Source organism: Durio zibethinus, chromosome 28, assembly GCF_047325235.1.
Source record: "Durio zibethinus cultivar Kanyao isolate XHJ-2024 chromosome 28, ASM4732523v1, whole genome shotgun sequence".
Lineage (NCBI taxonomy): Eukaryota > Viridiplantae > Streptophyta > Magnoliopsida > Malvales > Malvaceae > Durio > Durio zibethinus.
Window position 1 is genome coordinate 5,294,157 of NC_143189.1, and position 6,460 is coordinate 5,300,616.

Genomic DNA, 6,460 nt, shown 5'->3' on the forward strand with positions numbered 1-6,460 from the left:
ATTATTTGATAACTCAATAATAAAATCTTTTACAAAAAATGATATCTAACACGTTTTGAATTAAAATTTAAACACATGTAATCCCTTTTTTATTTTCAAATTTCGATTTTTTTTTGTAAAAAAAAAATAGTACCATATACGAGCCCCATGAAAAATGGGTTAATTAATTTGTTTTCAGCGAGGAGGAGTTCTTGGGCAATTAGAGAACCAATGGCACTAGAATTGGAGCTTCTTTAATTCCTTCTATGGTATTAAAATATAAGGACAGGCATATTCCATCATAGGATAGATAGATCCGGTTCTATGTCGCATGCACAAACAACAACAACAACTTGTAATGAATAACAATTTGAACCCAAAAGGTGCATGTCTTGTATCATTCAAAAAGAGAAAGAGAAAAACTGAGATCATTTCCAATGATCCTTAATCAACAGATAATCAAAACTTTATTGTGCATGTCAATGTGAATTTATTTCTCACTCATATTATATATCATCATCTCTTTTAACTCATGAGATGAAAATTTTATGACTAAGATGACATAACCAACTGTGTCGATGGAACAAACCTCCTTTCAACTAGTTCTGGATCAGTCTCAGACTTGATCTCATGTCCTTCTTAAGGTATCCCAATATCTGGCTTAACTTCATCTTCATGATTATTGTCGCATTCTTTGAGAAAACTTTGCTTGATATTCAAAGTTGACATGGCTGTCGTTGTCTCTTGTATGCCCCATGAATCATAATTTTCTTGTAAGTGATCATGATGGTTGTTGTCATTCACAGCAAACTGCTCTTCCCGAGGCTCTTGAACATAATAATAATTCGAATTATCGGAGTTCAGTGGATCTGGATTCATCATTTCACAACCTAGTGTTGATGAACCGCCTGGTTGTTGCAGTTGCAAATGAGACTGTTGTTGTTGCTGCTGATGAGTGGCCTGTGCTCGGCATTTGGCTAGCTGATGAAAAACCAGGTCAAGCTCAGCCTGGCTGTACTCTATCTGACGCTGAAGCTCTTGGATGATCCTATAACAACCTCCGACGGGGTCATTGGCTCGTGCATCGGATTGAAATATGATGGTACGCATGGCAATGTTTTTATCAGGAGGGTTGAGGGTCTTGATGATCTTGGTGATGTTGATGACTCCGAACAATTTATGCGCATTTTGGAATTGTATTTGGCGATCATGAGGAAAATAAGGGGCCAGAATGCAGTTAGGAGCGCACTTCCTGCGTTGGTATTTACACGCAGCGCAAGCTTGTGTTCTGTTGTTGCAGCCACTTCTTGAAATACACATATTTGGTGCTGTTGTTTCCTTTTTTTTTCTTTCTTCGGATGCGCTGCCCGCCGGAGATGGTGCAGTTTTTTTTTTCTTTTCAGGAAATGTTTATTTCTGGTGCTGTTTGTTCTTCCTTTGTTTTCTCCTGGTGGGATGGGAATAAAGGAGGGGAAAATGGGCGAGACAGAGAAATGAAAGGAATGACAGGCAGTTTGATATATGAAGGAGAAATGGTCAGCAGAGAATGTTAACAAATTCTGTTATTGTGGATATTTTTGGGCTTGAGAAGTTTGGCAAGTTGGAACACTTTGATTTTAATGTGTAGCCAACAGCTTTATTATCTGTTTAGCAAAATGTCAAACTTTTAATTTGAATGATCGTAACTAAATGTTGATAGCCTCAAATACTTGAAGAAAAAAAAAAAACTGAGATATCTACTTTCAGAAGTTTTAAAATTTTTATACTGGCTATTGATAAAATAGGAAGTCCCGCATTTATCTCTTTATCCACCTCATCTCCCAACCCATAAGAGTTACAAGGTCATTGGCATTACTGGTCTCTTCCCTTTGTTTCTCGAATGTTTATTTCCAGGGAATTTCTAACAACCATCTTCTCGTTCTGTATGCTGATTGACTGAGAAAAAGTAGTATTTCACAGGGCACTCTTGAAGCTTCAGATCAAACTCAACTCTGAAAGCTTGGTATTTAAGGTTTGAGAACAAAAGCCAACTAGAAAGGTCCCCTGCAGAAACGGGTGACTGGTCTGGTTTCAACCATGGCATCCTCCAATGTCGGATGGCCAAACAAGGCTTGACGAGAGTATTGCATTTCATTCTTAATTTTTGTGAATCAAGAACATGATTCCTTTGCAGGGTATAAGAGAATCACCAGTAAATTGCAGGTATAAATCTTAAGAGTTCTGATGTAAATTACAGAGAGAGAGAGAGAGAGAGAGAGAATAAACTTGAATGCAGGGATTTTAATATCACTTAACCAACACTGTTGGGGGATAAACAATTTGGTACTGTTTTTTTTCTTCTACAACTTCTTTCGCTCACCTCCATCCACCCAAGGCACATTCCCTCTAGACAAATATGATGTGAAGCTCCTATGTTATAGATAATCCTACAAGGTTTCCTTGGAAACATTCTCAAATGGTCCAGCTTTAGTGGATTGGAGGTTTCCTGTGATGCTCTGCCATTCCCCTTTTTATCGAGCTGGGCATCGAGGTGGCATTAAAGTTGATGCACACTTGCTTTTCTTGAACCACACATGAAATCTGGCTGATCAACTGAATCTACCACAAGCTCAGGGTTTGCTGATTCTAACTCGAATATGACCTACACAGTGGTGAACCAAACCACTTAAGGAAGAAAATTTCATTGAAATTGGAAACTACAGGCATTTTTTGAAATTACAGAATGAATACACCAATTCGGATTATGGAGACTTCTCATACCAAAACATTTTCCCCATGCCGAAGGATTGGAGCAGGGATATAAAGGTTGCATTGTGGTCCTGAAGTCTGCAAAATATATATATATATATATATATATATATCCCATAAGAGTATAATAAAAAGAAATAATTAAAAGAAAACATGTGACGATATCTTAATGCATTTATAAAGTTAAAAAGTTTCATTAAGAAACTTTATATATTTACATTTTTTGTATATATATTACTACTGATTTAATCATCATTCGTGGTTGAGTTTGCTTTGATAGTAATTTTGAGTTTTTTTTTTTTTTAATTTTTGATAAATCTTGTACACATTATAAATTATCATCGAAATTTAGTAAATCATGCATAAATGAAAGGACACTTAGGAAAGAGATAGGGATGGGAAATTAGCAAACTCATCAACTCATGATATTGCCGACTATATTTATTTGGAATGAAGGTTAACTGGATAACCATTTGCTAATCATGATTATGATTTTCTTCACCCAATATCATAAATATATCTTTTATCTTCTTGGAGGATTAGTTTTTGGAGGTTTGCTTATGCTCAGTTAATTTGGAAGATTTTTTTTTATATTTTTTTTTGTGAAAAATAAACTAAAAACTGAATAAAAGTTCAAAGATAAATAGTAAAAATTAAAAAATTAAAATATCCATCAAATGAAATTTTAATAAAAAGTTTTGACATTTTTTTTAAAAAAATTCTTTATGTATATACTAGATTGTGACCACATATGAAATAGTTTTATTTATGTCATGCGTATATAAATATAGATTGGTATTTAAAAAAAAAACTATATTCAAAATTTCAAAATTTATAACATTTAACAAATTTTATTTTTGACTAACTTGTTATAAAAAATAAATTTTTTTAAAAAAGCAAAAAGAAAATGACATGTTCTCACTTTGTACCATCTTTATTTGTAATAATATTTATATACTTAAAATTTATATCAAATAAAAATAAATTACATATCTTTCTTAAAAGAATAAAAATCCATATGTTATTGAATGATAAATTGAATAATAAAAATGTATATGTATATTTTCACTTTTGTAATCTTATTCAAATTGCAATACAAAAATATAACAAGATATTAGGAGATATGTGAAAAAAATAAATTAAAAAATTATTAATTTTCATAAAACAAACTTTGAATAGTAATAGAATATACATTGAAAAAAAAAGATGCAAATAAAAAAAATTGTAATAGTAGTAGAATTCCAAAAAGTTGCAAATAAAAAATAAAAAATGATATGGCACATTACATTTATATCTTTAATTTGTAGAATAACTCTTAGATGACATTTAAAATTGAATAGATAATTTTGAAATTGATATTTAAAAAAATTAAAAAATGATAAATGATAAAAATTAAATCAAATTTCTTTCAATTTTTCAATTATAAAATTAATAGTTAAAGTTGAGATGGATATATGTCTTATTATTTAGAGATTTAATATGAAAAGATTATTTAAATTTTCAATATATTACGTAAATTTTTTAAAATATAATTTTTGTTTGATATAAATTAAGATAAAAAAATATATAGTAAAATTTTGAAAAATTCAGATAAATTTAATCTTTATAATTTTAAAATATGTTGCAAGATTTTCATAATTAAAAATTTATAAAATAAGTTTATCTGGTAAGAATTAAAATTATTTGGATAAAATTCATATTTTTAAATTTTAATTTTAAAAAACATATCTTTAGATTAATTTAATTTGTAATTATAATTTGAATAATTTTAATATTAGAATAAATTTAAAATTGTCCAGTTTCTAATTAAAAGAAGTTATAATCTTAAAAAAAAATCCTACATGTCATCTAAAGAAGTTATCACATAAATATACATGTGACAAGCCTTATAAGTGTTTACATATGTTATCATATAATAATATATATGATTTCATTAAAAGTGAAATTATTTGATAACTCAATAATAAAATCTTTTACAAAAAATGATATCTAACACGTTTTGAATTAAAATTTAAACACATGTAATCCCTTTTTTACTTTCAAATTTCGATTTTTCTTTTTTGTATAAAAAAAATAGTACCATATACGAGCCCCATGAAAAATGGGTTAATTAATTTGTTTTCAGCGAGGAGGAGTTCTTGGGCAGTTAGAGAACCAATGGCACTAGAATTGGAGCTTCTTTAATTCCTTCTATGGTATTAAAATATAAGGACGGGCATATTCCATCATAGGATAGATAGATCCGGTTCTATGTCGCATGCACAAACAACAACTTGTAATGAATAACAATTTGAACCCAAAAGGTGCATGTCTTGTATCATTTAAAAAGAGAAAGAGAAAAACTGAGAATGAGGCCTGGAAAGGCATCATTTCCAATGATCCTTAATCAATAGATAATGAAAACTTTATTGTGCATGTCAATATGCATTTATTTCTCTCTTATATTATATATCATCATCTCTTTTAACTCATGAGATGAAAATTTTATGACTAAGATGACATAACCAACTGTGTCGATGGAACAAACCTTCTTTCAACTAGTTCTGGATCAGTCTCAAACTTTATCTCATGTTCTTCTTAAGGTATCCCAATATCTGGCTTAACTTCATCTTCATGATTATTGTCGCATTCTTTGAGAAAACTTTGCTTGATATTCAAAGTTGACATGGCTGTCGTTGTCTCTTGTATGCCCCATGAATCATAATTTTCTTGTAAGTGATCATGATGGTTGTTGTCATTCACAGCAAACTGCTCTTCCCGAGGCTCTTGAACATAATAATAATTCGAATTATCGGAGTTCAGTGGATCTGGATTCATCATTTCACAACCTAGTGTTGATGAACCGCCTGGTTGTTGCAGTTGCAAATGAGACTGTTGTTGTTGCTGCTGATGAGTGGCCTGTGCTCGGCATTTGGCTAGCTGATGAAAAACCAGGTCAAGCTCAGCCTGGCTGTACTCTATCTGACGCTGAAGCTCTTGGATGATCCTATAACAACCTCCGACGGGGTCATTGGCTCGTGCATCGGATTGAAATATGATGGTACGCATGGCAATGTTTTTATCAGGAGGGTTGAGGGTCTTGATGATCTTGGTGATGTTGATGACTCCGAACAATTTATGCGCATTTTGGAATTGTATTTGGCGATCATGAGGAAAATAAGGGGCCAGAATGCAGTTAGGAGCGCACTTCCTGCGTTGGTATTTACACGCAGCGCAAGCTTGTGTTCTGTTGTTGCAACCACTTCTTGAAATACACATATTTGGTGCTGTTGTTTCCTTTCTTTTTTTTCTTCGGATGCGTTGCCCGCCGGGGATGGTGCAGTTTTTTTTTCTTTTCAGGAAATGTTTATTTCTGGTGCTGTTTGTTCTTTCTTTGTTTTCTCCTGGTGGGATGGGAATAAAGGAGGGGAAAATGGGCGAGACAGAGAAATGAAAGGAATGACAGGCAGTTTGATATATGAAGGAGAAATGGTCAGCAGAGAAAGTTAACAAATTCTGTTATTGTGGATATTTTTGGGCTTGAGAAGTTTGGCAAGTTGGAACACTTTGATTTTAATGTGTTGCCAACGGCTTTATGATCTGTTTAATAAAATGTCAAACTTTTAATTTGAATGATCGTAACTAAATGTTGATAGCCTCAAATACTTGAAGAAAAAAAAAAAAAAAACTGAGATATCTACTTTTAGAAGTTTTAAAATTTTTATACTGGCTATTGATAAAATAGGAAGTCACG

General features: G+C 31.8%; 2 pseudogenes; both read right to left on the bottom strand.

Annotated features, from left to right (window-relative positions):
* Positions 1 to 468: 468 nt before the first annotated feature.
* Positions 469 to 1,553, bottom strand: LOC111281250 (LOB domain-containing protein 22 pseudogene; annotated as a pseudogene).
* Positions 1,554 to 5,148: 3,595 nt separating this feature from the next.
* Positions 5,149 to 6,225, bottom strand: LOC111280839 (LOB domain-containing protein 22 pseudogene; annotated as a pseudogene).
* Between the last annotated feature and the right edge of the window lie 235 nt (positions 6,226 to 6,460).